The sequence below is a fragment of the Ambystoma mexicanum genome, chromosome 12 (assembly GCF_040938575.1).
Source record: "Ambystoma mexicanum isolate Mex_15411 chromosome 12, UKY_AmexF1_1, whole genome shotgun sequence".
NCBI lineage: Eukaryota > Metazoa > Chordata > Amphibia > Caudata > Ambystomatidae > Ambystoma > Ambystoma mexicanum.
This window is the reverse complement of record NC_090936.1, coordinates 1,137,152,638-1,137,170,631: the sequence shown is the minus strand read 5'-3', so window position 1 is coordinate 1,137,170,631 and position 17,994 is coordinate 1,137,152,638. Positions and strand designations below refer to the sequence as shown.

The 17,994-nt window shown below is 46.1% G+C and overlaps 1 protein-coding gene across 2 annotated transcripts in view; it reads left to right on the top strand.

Annotated features, from left to right (window-relative positions):
• The window catches only part of USP6NL (USP6 N-terminal like), a 1,148,352-nt gene that overhangs the window by 1,114,377 nt on the left and 15,981 nt on the right, over positions 1-17,994 (top strand). The window lies entirely within an intron of this gene.

Here is a 17,994-nt window from a genome sequence, read left to right as displayed (position 1 = left end):
TAGAATGCTCCAATTATATCTAGCACATCCACCACCTTATCCCTAGGGATCCGGCATTCCTTTCTGTGAGTCTATCTCGATCCCCAGGAACTGGTGCTCCAAGCTGTACATCTTCTTACCTTTTGCGCCCTTATACTCCAGGGTCCGGTGCGCATAATAAATACTAAACAAACAAACAAACATCGTGTCGGACAGGGCAACTGTTTTTTCTTTTTGCTAGCGGGATCCCCCACTCTTGGGTGATGCCCTTGAAAGCCTCAAGGCCTTGAGGCACAAGTCTGATCCCACAGGACCTGTAAACATGAAATCATTCAGGTAGTGGACCACTAGAACATCGGGTAGGTCTCTCTTGAGTGCTCATTGCAAAAAAGAGCTGAAGCGCTAAAAATATGCAAAGGAGATGCAGCAACCCACGGGCAGGCATCTGTCAAAATAAAAATCGTTTTCAAAATGAAATCAGAGCCACAGTTGTGAACTTCTGGTTACACGGAGAAGCCTGAAGGCAGACAGGGCATCTTTGCCCACTTTTATTTTTTAATCCATTGTCAACTCTTTACGTGGCACGCTTGGGTCTCACTCCCCCAGGGCCAATCACCTTGACAGCCGCCGCTGTTGTGCTGTGGGGAGTGCTGTTATGCTTTCCTTTCCACCAAGACTTAACCCTGCACCATTCCAACATAAATAAATCCTTCTGCATGTTGACTGCATCTGTTTTTAAACAAACCTCCTCCTATACCGCCCCTATGTAACAGCACGTGCTCTTTGGCTTTAGTTATGTCCCACTAGAAATGTTTCCTTTGACTTCCCTAATACAGATTAGGAATAAACTACTCATTTTTACTGCTATTGCTTTTGCACTACCTACGATGCCAGGTCTCAAAATTAAGATTGGATAAGCAGTAGCTAAAAGCGGCTGCTGGGTATCCAGCAAAAACGAGTGGCCAAGAGCTACCACTGGGCAACGAAGAGCTAGTACATAGCGATACACAACTTGCAGTGGAGCTGCAAACTTATCATTGTGTCCATTATTTATGACACTTATGCTTTACTTAATGTATAGCTGCGTCCTAAAGTTTACAATGTTCATTCACACAGCTGTGCATGCTCAGCATCATTTGCTCCGGGGAGCCAAAAACATCTCCTAGTCGCTGCGGTTGCCAAGCTGGCCAGGCCCTTCTAGCAGACAAGCTTGTGCTAAATTGCTGCTAGCGCCCCTCAAATTCAAACCCTGGACACTGCAATTAAGGACCGTGCATATAAAACTACCTTATGCCACTCATGTGCCAACCTGTCACTGAACAGCACTCCCCCACAATACCCGACCTTGCTTGCTGGGCCAGAAGCTCATTCCACCACACCACCATATGATTCCACTGCCCGACTTTGTAGCAAATAAGAACATTGAATATACAAATTATGGGGCCCCTAACTAAATTGAACTATTTTAAAATCTTCTCCCTTCACATACACCACATGAGATGCGATCTCCAAGATTTCTGTCCCTTTAGGGTGGTGCCTTTCCTTCACACGACCCAAGGATTGACGGCAATATCAACCCACGGAGCTATCTCAAATGTAGTGCCAGCTCTAAGTGAGCGGGGCCTCCTGTACGCCGAACACAGGGTCCATGGAGCATGACGCCGAGCGTGGGTTGTCCCATTAAATCTGTGCTCTGTATTGGTTTCAGCCCAGCTGGCTGGTGCAGCTGCTGACTCGGTATACCCCAAGTAAACATTTTTATAACTTTGATACTATTTTTGCTATTACGTTGGAACCATGGCAGCTAAAACCTGGGTGTCTCTATGGTACACCCCTAACACACTCCACTGCTCTAGAGGCTTGCTTTTTGGGGTGAAACCTCCCACGGACACCGACTCACTCAGCCAATGTCACGATGCCTGGCTTACCGGTTCCTCACTCAGTGATTCACTAAACCATAGCTTCCAGGAACTGTAATAAGTACGTGGACATTTGCAAAATTCTCTCAAATATAGTCCTAGAAATGCACATTCTGTAATTAGTTATAGGTTAAAGGAAACACCCTATACAAGTGTTTCTTAATGAAAATACTTCCATTGCCCCAGAAAATGTAATGGGTTTTTTACCAACTGCATTCTTTTTTACCATACATCCTCCGGAACTAGTTGCGCATGAAAGGAAACACCCTATACAAGTGTGTGTTAATTAACATAAATTCCTTGCCAATAAACCCTGACCCCTGTTCATCACGTAATGTGAACACAGAGTACCTTTAAGTTGGATAACCATAACAGCACTTCTTAAGAGTGCGTGCTAGACACACATTCAAATGCAATCCACCAAGGACGGCGCTGTTCCATCCGGGTGACTCATCACTTCTGGGGGAAAAAAAACTTTCTTCCCAGCGTACCGTGCTTTGTAACCCTTACAGTATTTTCCCACCTGTGTGGGGACTTGAACCTGCAACATTCAGCTGAGGCATAACAACGAGGAACGGTTGGATATCTTTCATCTCTCCTTCAACAGAAGCCTGCTAGCCTATACACCTCCTTACTATATTGCGCTCCTATGGGCGGCCTGTAATTATAGCTTCTAAATTTAACCAACTGCACAATGTAATCACTTGACAACACACCTTGCAAACATTAAGTGATACACCTTGTACTATATTCCCCTTTGAATGAGATAGCTCATAAAATACTTTGAATTGCTATCTGGGTCATTTGTTTACATGTTTAAATGCTTCTGGAATACTGTACTCACTTCTGGGTAGCCTTTCAAGACACAGGTCGGGGATGGATATCAAATGATACACAACATCACCGCCCGATAGGCCCTTCATTTCATTCTGTCCACCTGCTACTAGGCCCTTCATTTCATTCTGTCCACCTGCTACCTAAATCCATCTTGGGTAATATGATTCTTACTTGCAAAAGTCCTTTCCATCCATCCTCATCTGGAAAAGGCTATCTTAAGGAGAATTTCCATCTGCTACATTCAGGTGAAGTCCAGACCAGCTTTTCTCCTATTGCACAGCCTCTCTTCCTTTATTGCTTTCCCCAAACTCTCCCCTCTTCCTATGTGTTTGAGTTTACATGCCCAGCAAACTCCACAAATGCAGCATCATTTGGTTCAACAGTTTAGGATTGGAAAGAGCCTGCGATGGGTTCCATTTACTTACTCTCACCTACTAGTGCCCTCCATGTTTAAACAGGCCCAGTGAATTCTCTCCAGTGGCGGGTGGCGGGGGAAGGGGTAGTGTTACTTATGAGTTATCTCTCCCCTTAGGAATGTGAACTCAAAATTTGGCTGATCTATGTGTTTCCCTTAGAACTCCCAGTATGGACCTGTGCCATTAATAAGAATTATATATTGGGATTTGCAAGAATATTCAGAATCCTTAACTTTTTACTGTAACTGCAGGTATGAGAGTTAATTGAGTGAATCATTCATAACTTTTAAAATCTTTTTTTAAATGCCTGTTAGTCTCATATTCACCCTGAATTCAGATCTGTTTATTTTTATCTATTTTTTTTTTTAGTATTGTGTTAAGTTTACAAATAACCTTAAACAAATTCGATAGTTACACTCAGACAAATCTTCAAATCCAAACTCTATAAAAAAAACATTAAAACATGTTATAAATAGTTCCAGTGTCATGTGATCATCATGTCACATAAAAATCATTGGGTGTATAATTTGGCCAACCCTACGCTTCACATCTTATTTGATAATTCCTATCTTTTTTTTTAAAAAAAACTTCAGGAGAGCAATAAAGCAACAGAGTTCATAGTATATAATCTTTCCCATAAAGCCTCAGTTAAAATAAATTCTGCTGAGCGGACAAAATGGCTGCTGAACTACATGCCTAAAAGTCTCGCACTCACTTGTACAAAATCTACAAATGGGTAAAGCCTCCCCTTTGTTTTTGCTCTGAAGGGACACTATTTGATTTGTTTCTAATAAATTAAGTGTAAAACCCATATAAATCATTCTTACAGGAAAATGCTGTAGGAAAGCCGCCATGACTCCAACCTGCTAGTGTACTAATCTCAAGTCACCATATTTATATTTGTCAATGCTTGTACAAGTGCCACACCAGTCAAATTGGTAGAGATTCCTCTTACATACCTGCATATTCGTTGAATCATCAGGTGGCAACAGACGCCATTTGGCCAACATTGTTTCGCATCCCGGTACATAACCATTCTCCAAACCACCCGCACCAGGGGCAAAATCTGCAAACAATGAAAATGTGTGAGGATCTCGAAATTTCACACAGTCATTTTCTTTTCCATATTAGTCTGGTATTCAGTGATACCAGATCTAGTTCATGACGCACTAAAACCATCAAAACACACATAGGGAGAGAAAGAACACGTTACCAAATTAATCCTTCAAAGGGGGTCATGTCAATGAGGAATAATACGGTGTACATTTCTAGGCGATATAGCAAGAACGGTACTATCTTGCCTTCGTAAAACTTGCATATAGGTTCTGTGGTGAATTTCCCATATTGATTACTTATTTTTCATTTGATGGCTCAACTGTAATGCTTGTTTCCTAATCAAGCCCAAAAGAATCTTCTTATTCAGCCGGGAAGTCACCGAGATACAGAAGTGAATCTACTACATCCAAGTTCCTACTTGCTACTCACCAACTGGTTGCAGATTTCTTTGTAGGAGCGTTAAAATTAAATACTGTTGTTTTTTTTTCGGTGACTACTAAGCTATGCTCAGTTGCAAACCTCAAAAACGTGTGGATCAACTCTCGAGCAGTCAAACAAGACGATGTTGTCTGTGTAAGAATTCCAAGCGATTTTAACTCCATATAATTTAGAGAAATCAACAAAGCCTTAGTCAAAAACTCCCCTATACCCGACAAGTACAAATTGAATAAAAGAGGGGCCAGTATGCACCGCTGCCTAAGGCCTGTGTGGGTGTTAACTGTCGCAGAAAGCGCCCCATCAAAATTAAGCCTAAAGTGCAACTTGGTGTTTGAACACAACTTTATTAAAATGTTTGGGGGGTGGGGTATTACATGAGTTTAGTTTAAGCCATAGTGTGCCCCAGTTAACTGTATCGAATGGAAGTGAGAGATCTACACTCACTGCAAAAATATCCAACACTCCTTTTGTACCGACCAAATGTTGAAATGACTCTATAATCACAGCAGGCAGGATTGTCCCAACCCCCCTCCTAAATCCCATTTGGAAAGGTTTTATGCTCCGTGTCCCTTCCGCCCAAGCTGTTAACTCTTGCAATACTAAAGAGGCAAAGATCTTCGCTTCAGCGTCCAATAGCACTATTTGGCAGTAGTTATGGGGATCCATTTATTTTCCTTTTTTGTAGACTGGAATGATGTGTGCCACATGCTAAGTATCCGGAATTTGTTGTAGTTCAATTTCATTAGCAAGAACTGTATACAAAAGCTTTACCTAGGCCTCGGGGGGGTTCCTTGAGCGGAACATTACTCAGCCCTCCTGGACCTGGTGCCCTGGATATCTTAGCTTTCTTAATTGTGCATAGCACAGTATACAGTTGTTTTGCCAGCAGTTTCTTTTCTTGTTGAGTTTTTTAATTAGTTTAAATATAATGGTAGATAAGGGGAGAAAAGAGGTAGGCGGGTGTTGGGGATAGGGATTAAATAATAGGTAAAGGGGGCTTGGGGGTAACCCCCAAATATTCTTTTGATGAAAAATGTTCATAACAAAACTCGGTGAAAAAAACAGGCACAAAAGAGCATAGGACCCTGCAGCACATCATCCCTATCAAATGAAATATCAGATAATTCCATGCTTGTATTCACTTCGCGTCTAATTCTGGGGTGGCCCATAGAGTATTAAAACGTGTTCTCTAGTGTTGGATTTGCCTGTGTCTCCAACTGGAAATTATCTTGATGATGTATTAGCCTCCAGTAGTTACTGTCAGACTTTATTAAACTGTCCAACATTTCTTCACCCTTTTACTGCCACTCCAGTGACTTTATTTGTTTCAGCTTGTTTTTATATCTTTGTTTTAATTCGTTTGTACTTTCACCTACGTGTTGTGCTTTAGCCAAACGTTTATCATTTCTATTTCAAATCTCAGCTTTTTTTTATTTTGCTGAATAGCGTAATTGCACCCACGAGGACGGGTTGCCTTACAAGGCTTTGAGAGCGAGCGCAGACATCAATACGTTTTTGTAGGAAAACTGGAAAAGATGCTGGAAGTAGGTGCTCTACGCTATAGTTACTGGAGCCAAGCGACATTTGTGCCATGACATAGTCATTACATTCTGTTATACTACCAGGGTACCGGGAAATCCTATTTCTCTTATTTGAAGCTCGCATACCTGTCATCTCGCTAAGACGTTTCTCGTATATACAGTCCTTAAAGGAGGCATATAAACTTACATGACAATTTAAAGTATTCTCTGCTGTATGTAAAAAAGTGCATTGATATCATTTCTCTGAAGCATATATAAAATCATGGACAATTCAAATTAAAATAAATCCATAAAAAGGATGTCTCCAGAAGTGTGCACCGCTCTCGATTTGCACAAAACCCTTTTCAGATGATGGAAGAATGTTTCCAGAGGCATATTAGATTCAGTCCAAAATATATTGATGGTTAGGCTGTGGCTCCCTCCTACATGTGTGTAGGTTTCCACAGCCAATAAACCTAAAATGGTGATTGAGAAAATGGAGGCCCTCCCGCACCCAAGATGTCTTTATAGCGGTCAATACCACAGCAGTGGGTATGCCTGCTGGGCCCATTACAGCTTTTTAGAGGACAGTGAATTATCAGTCAAAGATAAAGTTTACCATTAAAAAGGTTTCCTGTAGACTGATAATGACACAATCCTCATAGATTTTCCTGATCTCTGTACCTCCCAGTAAATGTTTGTAGCCACGGAAGTTCCAGGAGAGTATTTTACACCCACTACCAATATTAGTATCCTGGCCTGAAGGGCCACCCACTAGAGGTCCCTTAATGAATACACCTGCGTAGCCTTGCCCAGTCTAAGGAATTTTTATCTAAATCTACCAATGAGGCTTTGCAAGCTCCTTCTCTACCTGGCACTGGTAACTAACAGGACCAACCATAGCAGGGAGCACAAATCAAACCCCTTCTGTCTCAATGGTACCAAAAGACGCCCGATACTAGAAGGAATGTCCATATTGTACCATGTAAGGTCTCCTATAGGAGCATTCATCTCTTCCTCCCGGAGCAACATATAGCCTTGTGGGGGCTTCAAGTGGCAGGCATCAAGACCACAGTATCATGAGCAAACATTACGAGAAGGAGGGTCCCCTATAAAGAGATCCTAAAATGGGGTTGCATCCCTTTTAGCCTGCTGGGAGACCATCACACTAGATATCCAGTGGCAAAGTTGTATATAAGAGTACTTATCGCTATCACGGACCATGAAGGTCTGATTACACTTATCAAAAGTCAAGGTTATTTGCAACTCAAAAAGCTGACCTAGCTGCTACAGACCTCCTTTCACCCATCTAGTGAACCTGCCCTGTTGACAGTCTGGCAGAAATTCAAGTGTGTGTTCCAAATGTGGGTAAGGGGGGGGGAGGGAATGCCATCCCCTGGTATTTACGAGCCGCCTTGTCCCAATATTCTATTAACTCCCGAGTATCCTCTGTTACAGGCCTAAGACGATCTCCAGCACCAATCATGTAGGGGAGTCTGGATTTTAGACTGTTCTATATCTAACCAATGCTTAGGGTTTCGGTCTGCACTCATACTATTGAACAGCGGGGCTAACTGCGCCACATTAAGATAACTCTCTCTATATGGGACCCTCAGACCCCCTTTATCTTTTGCTTCAAAGTACGTCGGCAGACCCTCGGAGATTCGTTAGCACAGATAAATCTAAACCTGAAAGTTTGTAGGTCCCTGAGGGCCTGTTTGGGAACCCAAATTGGGAGAGTTTGGAAAACCTATAATAGGTGTGGTAATAACATAATTCTAAGGGCTGCAAGCCGCCCCAACCAAGAGATATCGGCCTGTGTCCACCGGAAAAGGTCCACCTTGGCAGAGGAAGAAGATCTGGGATATTCCATGCATATAACGGAGTGAGAAAGCGTGATCTGAATCCCCAAATACTTGAGAGAAATCTCAGCCCATTGGAGTTCAAACTCTCTCTGAATTTCTTGTTTCATCTTGGGCCTCACAGAAACATTAAGAATAGTGGATTTAGAATAGTTGATCTTAAAACTAGAGACCTGATGGAATGACTCGAGCAAATAAACTATACGAGGTAAAGTGGTCAGAGAGTGATGCATAAAAAAAGAGGAGGTTGTCTGCATAAAGTGCGACCTTAGGTTATGTCCAGCTATAGTGATAACGCGGATATCATCGGATGACCTAACATTACTTGCCAGGGGCTCCATAGACAGCGCAAATAACAGCTGGGACAATGGGCACGCCTGGCGAGTTCCTCTAGTCATGGCCAGCGGCTCAGGCAAAGCCCCATTTAATTATATACGAGTAGTCGGATGAGAGAAGTTAGCCTGTATTCTTTTAATAGAAAGTTGCCCAAAACCTCCCAGCGCTTCAAAGAGGTATGACCAGTCTATACGGTCAAATGCTTTTTCCACATCTATAGACAACACCGCCAATTTCTTGTCATGGCTCTGCATACTCCATTATATCCCAATATTGTCTAAAGTTTGGTGCCCTGGTATGAATCCTGTTTGGTCCATCTGAACTATGCCCGGAAGAACAGCTGCTAAGTGGGCTGCGAGAACCTTAGAAGAGATAAGAGAATCGTAGGTTAAAACTGCGATAGACCAATATGACGTGCTGAGGATGGGCTCCTTATCTGGCTTAACTATGAGTGAAAGCAAGGATTCACCCATAGTGAGCGAAATCGCTGCCGTATCAGTGAAACTGCTGAAAAGCGTGACTAGCTGGGGGTCTGGGGGGTGGGGGGGAGAAGGTATATACATTTCTTATAAAAAGAGCAGAATAGTCATCCGAGCCTGGGGCCTTGTTGTTAAGAAGAGAACGTATAACCCGGGTCACCTCCTCAAACGTGATCGGCCGCTCTAGTTTCTGTCAGTTTTCTGCAGAGATTGAGGGCAAGTTTGCTTCTCTGATTAATACTTTCTGGGCTTCTTTATCCCACTTATCGGCACTAAAGAGAGAGCTACAATATTCAACTGCCCTGTACTATAAATTAACAATAGCATTTTTAGCCCACTGGGCCTTCTGTTTGTACGCCAGGAGGCGCAAAGCCTTTTTATAGTTGATGAAATAAAATTGTTTGGTCTGAAGTAATTTGAGAGATATCTGATGCCCATAAAGCTTGGAGTTCAGCCCGAGCTACTTGAAGCGGTCTATAAATCCTATGATCCCCACCCCTCTTATATAATAACTCGAGTTCCTTCACGTGCCTCTCCATTTCCTCCTGCTGGGACACCAAAAGCCGTTTCCTAGCAGAAGCCAGGCTGATCAGTCCTCCACGCAGCTAGCGCGTCCCAAACAGTGGCAACGGGTACTTCCCCAGTAAGGTTTGCCTGAAAGTTCAAGGTTATAGGCTACAACCATGAGCAAAGAGTTTTTATCTTCCATAAGGAAGTCTTCCTAGCCCATGCTGCCAATATATCTACTTGAAGGGTTATCGGCACATGGTCCGGACCACCGCCAAACCAATAGAAGTATCAGCCACTTTTGGGGCCAGGGAGTGAGACACCCAAAAGAAATCAAGACGAGAGTGACTGTGATGCACCTGGGAGGAATGCTGCAATCTCCAAATATCCACCAATAGTAAGTCTTCAATAGCTTGCCTAAGTGATTCGGCCATCGCCCCCCCCCCCCCCCCCACCAGACCAGGCCAGATCTGTCCAACCAGCCATCAAAAACTGCATTATAATCCCCCTCTCTTCCACGATTGTTAGGACTGATTTTCTATACTCTGGCCCGGTGGATAGAGGTATAGAAGGCCAACCTAGTATTGTGACAGTGGAGCTGTAGCCAAAGCGGATCAAGGTAGCAAGGCGAGTGGTCTAGGCTTACTCTCAAGAGGTGGTGTGCTTTTAAGGGGTCCACAATGAGCACACACAGTGAAATAGTCAAGGAGCACACTTAGACAAACGGGTATAAAAATACTTCTTTACTTATGGGCAAATAACACAGTGAACATAAACTACTAGCAGGTAATATTATCACTCAATACTAAAAATTAGATACATATATACAGTTATTGGAGTAGGGCAAAATACATATCAAACCCCTAAAAAAGAAGGTACAGATTAGTATTGGCACTAGAGATTCAATTCTAACTTCAGAAGTCCATCTCTAAAATGTATGGGGCCATGTGCCCAAATGTTCAGCAAAGTTCCATACAGTTTTGTGAAGCTGGAAAAAATGAAATGAAGGTAGGGTCTCTGGGATCCAGTGAACAGTTCCAAGTGTAAGGGGACGAGTTAAACTAGCTAACAGACGTGTTCCCATCCTTTGGAGTGCTTGTCTGAACAAGCAATGGCAAAGCCAAACTAATCTAAAGGTTACCACACTTTTAAAAGGGAGTAAAGGGTTTGAGGTAGTATTGCGGCAACGCACTGCCCTTACTACGATTCTTAACAGGACTTGGCAGGTCGATTGAAGAGGGTTGCTTTTCCCCACCAGCGGCCTCAGCACTTGCTTCTCAGGCGTTGCAGGTTCAAGCAGCTCCCCGTTCTGTGTATAATGCTGGTGCACGGTTTCCCAGTGGAAGAATTCAGCAGAACTCTATCCAGGGCCCCTCTCAAGACAGGACTGGACACAGGTAAGCAGTTTCAGACGATGGCCACCGATGCACGGCGACGCAAAGGGATTCATTTGCCATGGTCAGACTTTCCCTCCCATCTCTGGTTGCCTTGATTCTAGGACCACGAAATGTCGCAGAGTTAAGTCTTGTTGCACAAGCTGAGAATCCGCCAAGTTCCAGACCTCGACTTGGAACAGTGACGTCTGCAATACGGTAGCCCAAACTCAGAGCTGGTCAGCGACAGGGCTGTCCTGGGGCACTTCCTAAGGCTCTTCTTTGTAGGACTCCGAGCTGACGTTTGGATGTTCCTTCCATTCCAAGGGCTGCAGCTCCTTCGCAGGACTGCTGGGGATCTTCCACAGGACAGGGCTCTACCAGGGCAGCAGCAAAAGCTGGTTGCCAAGCCTCCTTCCAACGGGTCCACAATCTCCTCGCAAGTAGGTGGACAGGCATCTTGGCTCCTTCAGTTTTTTCTAGGATCTCTCCAGAGTGAGTACATGCGTCCTCTTTTTAGCCTAAAAGCAGGTAGCAGCTCCCACTAGCCAATTGCAGATCTGCCCCACACACCCCCACCGCCAGCAGTGGTCCAATCGGGAGCACTGGCGGCAAAACTCATGCATACCACTCAGGTACACTGCCACCAGTTTGTGGATTGGTACCAGACAGCCCCCGCACACTTCCTGGCAGCAAACACCATAGCCCTCGAGTAGCCTGCCAGAGGCCTTTGCTTTTCCGGGTACTGAAAGTCCATATAAGGATTTTCCTGGCCTCACAGGCCAGGAAGAAGGCTAAAAGACAAGATGGCCAAAGATGGCCAAAGGACAAGTGAAAAACCTTGTGGCATGGCCATGTTTGACCACTAGTCGGTTAGTAGCCAAGCATAAGTCTAATACAAAATGCACCAAAAAATTGTACAAAGTCACTGCTGCCACCAGCTTGTCCATTTAGCACACCTAGATTAGACAAAAAGCAGCTGAGTGTTAGTCTAGGGCAAAACAAAATGTGTTCCCTATCGTTCTGCATCGTAAGATGCATTGTACAATGATAAAAACTACCACAAGTTGTAAAAAGTTACTTAAAGTAGTAAGAAAGTAACTAGACTAAGGGAAACAATGTTTCCCAGTACTGACAGCCTGAAGGACATGTCGGTTTCCCCATAACAGATGAGCAAAAGTCAGTGTAATGAAGCCTAACGCTTCAATGAACTGTAGAAAGAACAGGTTAGATACAAAAATAAAAGCAAAATGTTTGGGGATCCATAGAAATGGAAGGAAAGGGGCAGTAAAGGGGAATCTTAACTAACAACGATCAGCTCACCCACCTGAAATTGAGCAGCACACGGGAGCGTCTGTGCATAACATGCGTCTTGAGATTAAACAGAGAAAAAAAATGAGGTCCACATTTCCAACCCAAACTCGAAGGCCCAAATATCGCCCCGGCGTATCTTTAACTGATTCCATCACTGTAAAATTCAGAGAGTGAGCATAAAGGATATAAACAAAAGCCCAATTAGTGGTGGAGATGCAAAATACTGGCAAGGAAACATTTTAGAGCGTAACCTAGGCCAGTCAGCCCTTAGTAGATGCATCTCATGTAACAGGACGACCTCGGCTTTCATCTCCATATGTTTAGCCAACATGCTCTTCCTCCATCTGGGGGGAATTAAGCCCCTGTACATTTAGTGAAATCACTTTGAGATTACCCAGTTGTTCCATAGCTCGTCATTTTCTTGAGTTATGACAGTTTTGGATAGAAAATCCAGTTCCACCACCATTTGGCAACCACTGGTCCGTAGGAACCAACCAAACAAAAATGAGCCACAAAGAATAGACTGCAACGCAGTAATAAACAGAAAAAAAGAAAGCATATAAAACCAAAAACAGAAACATACTATCCATGCAGGACATACATCGGGTCACCAATGAACCCAAAGTGGGCAGGTACTCCAGTTGCCCTGCCCGTATAGACATGAATGCAGAAACATTAAGCAACTTCATGAGTGTCTTAAGGCTAAACCAATATAAAATTATCAGAACAGCCGCCAAACAGTGGAGGGAAGATTAGAAGGAAATCGGGCCACCGCACCCAGTCATGTTGGTCCTTCCGAGTCTACACTTCTTTCACATCTCTCCTTAGAGGACCGCCTGTGATCCCTTTGTCTGCTCTTTCTATAAAGTGTCTTGGACCACTCAATTTGAGAGTCATCACGGTCAGATCGTTCCAGGATTTGCAGTTCTGCACAAGGGTTCTTAAAGACCTCCAACGCAGCGGCCAGTGAAGTAAATTGATGCTGAATTCCCTCATAGCTTAATATGTTGTGAAAGAGTTACCCCCATCTGTATTGAACGCCTTTCTGCACCAGCCATTTAGTAAGCAGCCTCATCTGTGGCCATCTCTGGATTTTTCCCTGTGCCAGGTCCTCGAATATTTGCACCTCGATACCTCTGAATGTGATACTACATTGTGCCCTGGCTTTTTGGGAAATGAGCTCCTTAGTATGGAGGAAATTGACTTTGGATAGCACGTCTGGGAGATGAGTTTGGCACTGCTGAAAGTTCGAAAAAACATTTGAGTGCAGTCCAGAGTCAAGTCTGCAAGTTCAGTTCCCCCAAGATATTGCGAAAAAGATCTCCCACATATGCCTCCTGGTCATGGTCCAAGATTTCCTGTGGAATTCCGCAAATCCGAATATTATTTCTTTGGGAACCGTTCTCGGTATCTTCTAGCCGCTCATCCGTGGCTGCTTTGGCCTCTCCAGCGCCTCCACGTGCTGTTCTAGTTGGTCCTAGGAGTTAGCCTGATCTCAGAAGGCAGTCTCAAGATCACTCAAAGGATGCTCTGCCCGTTGAACATTGTGGGATAGCTCTGAAATGTACCTTTTTAATTCCTGCAGGGTGGACGCCATCTCCTTTTGAATGGACTGCAAAAGCTGCGCAATGTCACCCTTTGTAACTGGCTGAGTGTCATGATCCAGTGCATAGGGCAGATTCATACCCACCGACCCAGATGCGGCTGGCCTAAATGGTTGGAGCAGGCACGTAATAGAGGCAGTGGACATCTTTAGATATGCTGGACTTCATGGTCAGATGGCCTTGTCCAGCTCCTATAAATCCCACCTCGTGGAGCCCCAACCACCACGCTACAGATACAAGCGCCAAGCCAGCGGAGCGAAAGGTGGAGAAATGATGTCGGCCACATAACACTTTCCAGTACAGCCTGCGTATTCTAAGTCCAATCAAACAGGCAGCCCAAAATTGTAAACTATCGGGGACCAACAATGCATGACTGGTTATGGGAGACAATATCAAAGACTCCCTACACTATAGGGTGAATGGAGCAATTAATCATTAAGCCAGGGATTCCAAGGGTAGAGCACCATTCATAATTTGCTGGCTGTACTATCACAGGGAGACTCAGACATGTATAGAATGCGGGAATGCTGACACGTTGATAAATCAAAATCCATAATATCTCTGCAGAAAACCCGGATCACCCAATGTGTCAGATGCACACCTTATGCAGCAGTGACAGAGCGGTGCATGGAGCTCCGTCACCAGGCGAGGGGGACTACTGGTGTGCATTCACTACATCAGGAGCTCCCCACAGGCTCAATAAGGCCTGCCGGAGCTCAGCAATCCACTGGTGATTGTGCACCGCATCACAGCTCTTCACAGACTCAATGAGGGCTACCGGAGCCCAGCTACAGCCGTGTCTCTCCCCTTGCTGCACAACCTGCACAGCAGGCCTCTAAGGGGCGCTGTGTGTCGGCAGATCTTCCCCTCTGCCACTGCTCGACTTCAGCGGGCACAGCGCAGGCAGTCTCTGCTCTTGAGAAGCGCCTCCTTCCCCTCTGATCCTCGGGGAGAGGGCGCAATCAAGCCCGTCGACCTCACTGATGAACCCCGGACTCTCACAGCAGGTGCTCTGGCTGGATGCCACTCAAGTCGAGCCTGCCACCATCTCAGTCTATCAGGCGTGGCCTGCCATCTTGGGCCGCTCGGCTGTGCTCTCGGTGGGAGGCACCGTCCTATTCCCGCTGCAGCTGCACAGTGTCCCCAAAGTTGCTCCAAATCTTCACTGCGGTCTACTGGTATGGGGGAAGTTGTCTTCAGCGCACAGGGCTGAGGAGCTCACAGGTCTTAGTACACATCAGCCTCCTGTCAGGCCACGCCCCCTACATATCTATTTTGAGAATCAACATTGTATGCCCACGCTCAGAGGAGGGGCTGGGTGCGTTGTGACAATCGCAGCCAGAGATACTACAAGCACAGGGCTCCATTGAAACTGCCCTTCCTCCCCATTCCCTCACTTAAGGCCTGTCAGGAAAGATTAAAAAAAAATGCATATGTCCGAAGTCTGTCTCGACAATAGAATATCCATACTACATACCACTTCCTCGGGTTTCCTTTATTCTTTCTATATCACAGTCCATTGGAAGCTCAGGAAGCCTCTACTCTGGGCCCTCAGTCCCACAATTAACCTGTCGTTATAATTTTGGTGCTTGCTGCTGAAGCCGTTAAACTTGGTGCAAAGGGAACTATGATTGTTACTCTCTGCCTCACTTAGGGTTTGGCGAGAGCCAACTAGACTGCTGTTGGCGGCTGTGTGTAGCAATCCTCTGGCCTCCCAGATCCATTCCCAACCATAAGACCATTACGCGGCTATTTAACAGACAATATTAAAAAATGTTAACCCCTCATAATGCTTCTCTTTTTCAAACACCAGAGCTTGGGCTGCAAGAAGGTTACAGCCCCCTTCCCTCTGTAAGTGGCAGCAGACTTTACGGTACAGGCGGCTGGTCGCGGCAGAGCTACATCTACCCCTTGAAGCCTTACGGCTACTTGCCACAGGCACCCAGGCGTTTTGATCAGGAAAGGAGGCCCAGCGCTGCTGAGGGCCGTGCCTCTCAGCATCCAGCGGCTTGTGATGATCGCTTCTTCGCATGCTTTCTCGTCCTTCTGTGCTCTCTGCAAGTGTCAGAGATGCTCCAGGGGCTAGTCAAGGGGGTGACCCCTCAGCTCATGCCTCCAAGGGGCCCTGCCTGTGCTCACAACCCCTCCAGCTCCTCCTGTACCACCAATGCCTACATTGCAGCAGCCAATGGATCCACAGCTATCTTTGGGTCCGGATCAGGGGTAGAGGACCCCTCCGGCTCTGATGTCTTAGGACCCGGACTCTCCTCCCTCTGGATAAAGGTGGGGACGGTGACAGCGATGATCACGCCAAGGACGCTGAACCCTTGGCATCTGTGAAGGCTTTTCATGACTGCCTTCAGGGCTTGCAGAGTTCTTGGGGGGGGGGGGGTGTCCCTCAGCCTGACGAAGCCCCCCAGGAGTCAGGAGTGCTAGCAGAGGGTTTGGCCAGACGCACCACAAGCTGTTCAGGCATTCCACTGCAGAAGGATGTCCTGCAGGTGACAAGATAGGTCTGGGAGATGCCCAGGGCCAACGCCCAGGTGAACAGGAACTGCGATGGGCGGTTCAAGTTCTTGGATGGGGAACCAGTCCTCCTGGCCTCCCACCCTCAGCCACACTCAGTAGTGGCAGCAGCTGCTTTGTATTCTAAACCCTTGTGCTCGTCTGAAGCAGCCTCCTCCAGTTGTCTGTCCAAAGAGGACAAGGCCCTTGAGTCTTTCGGTAAACACTGCTATGTCATCTCAGGGATACTTTTATGACAGGCTAACGCCAAACAGAAGCAGTGGCGAGATTGGGGAGTTCAGCCTGATCTCCCCCTGGAAAAGCAGGCATCCTCTAAGGCCTGGCAGAGTTCCAGGCAGTTGCTCAGGACCTCATGGAGTCTTCGGTCTCCCACATCGACACAACCAAGAGGGATGTGGCAGTGGGCCGAGATGAGACGGATTGCGTGGTTGCATGCCACTACATTCTCGTCTGATGTGCAAGAGAGAATACTGGGCTCTGATATTTTTCATTCGTCCACCGTTGTCTTGTGCAGTATGATAAAGACCTCTACACAGACTCATGTCCTTGGCCATACTAACTAAGCCAGGGCAGAAGTCCTTCCCTCAGTATCAGGGGTGGACCGTCTTCAAACCTGCTCCCTGGACGATGCGCTGGCGTTTTCCGCGCATCTGGCTCGTTCCGTCATTCAGGTCGCTACTTGCTGCACCTATCAAACGGCTATTGGATTTCCTCGGAACATGTTTTTTTTGGCAGCCAGCCTGGTGGTTAAAGCCCACCTTTAGGGGTGGTCCAGACTCTTTCGTCCGGTTCACAGGCCCCATCCTGTCTGGGACCTTAATGTGGTTCTTGCGGTCTTGCAGCGCAAGCATTTTGAGCTGATGGCCCTGGTGGAAATGAGGTTTGGGGACACTGAAAACTGTATTGCTGCTGGCGCTCACTTCATCACATAGGGTCAGTGAGCTGCAGGCTTTTGTCATTCTGTGCACCCTTCACCACGTTTCATAGCGTCACGGTCATCTTGCGCCAAATGTCTGCCCAAAGTGGTCACTCTGTTGCATTTGAATCGGGAAATCTGCCTGTCTGTTCTTCCCCCAACCCGCAGTCGGATGCCGAAAGGGCTTTGCACTCCTTGGACCTCAAGAGTCCTCAAGTTCTACCTCTCTGGGACAAAATCGTTCAGGAAATCTGAGGCATTGTTCATCAGGTTTGGGGGCATGTCCCCTGGCACCCAGGCTTCCAAAGCTTCTCTTGTCAGTTGGATGGTCCACGCCATCTCTGAGGCGTACACAGCCATGGGCAAACCAGTTCCTGAGGGGATTCATGCCCATGTGGTCAAGGCTTAGGCCACAGGGTTTCAGAGACATGCTTCTTGGCATGTCATCAGCAGGGCGTTCTGTGAGCCCTATTCCCTGGATATCAGCTCCAGGTAAGATGCAGAGTTCGGTCAGGTTGTCACGGCTCCACCTTATGCTCTTGTTCAGTGGAATTCCCCACAAGGATGGAGGAAAGGGGACGGGACGTATGAGTAATTAAAGTTACTCACTGTAGTGACTACAGTACTCTTACTATTTAGTTCCCTTTCTTCTATATGTCCCACGCTCCTTCCCCCGATTGTATGCCAGGGGATAAAGTATTCAGTATAGCCAGGTATTAAAGCATATGATGTGTTAAAAGGGGACTGAGGTGAGGCGCCGGAGAGCGGGCCGCGCCCCCACGCGCTGGACTACATTTTAAAGGGAAGTTCAATTTTTTCACTGCCAAAGGTTTCGGTACCGTCCCCATGTTGGGGGATGCACACACAGATGGAGGAAAGGGGACTAAGCACTGAGTACTCAAGTCACTGCAC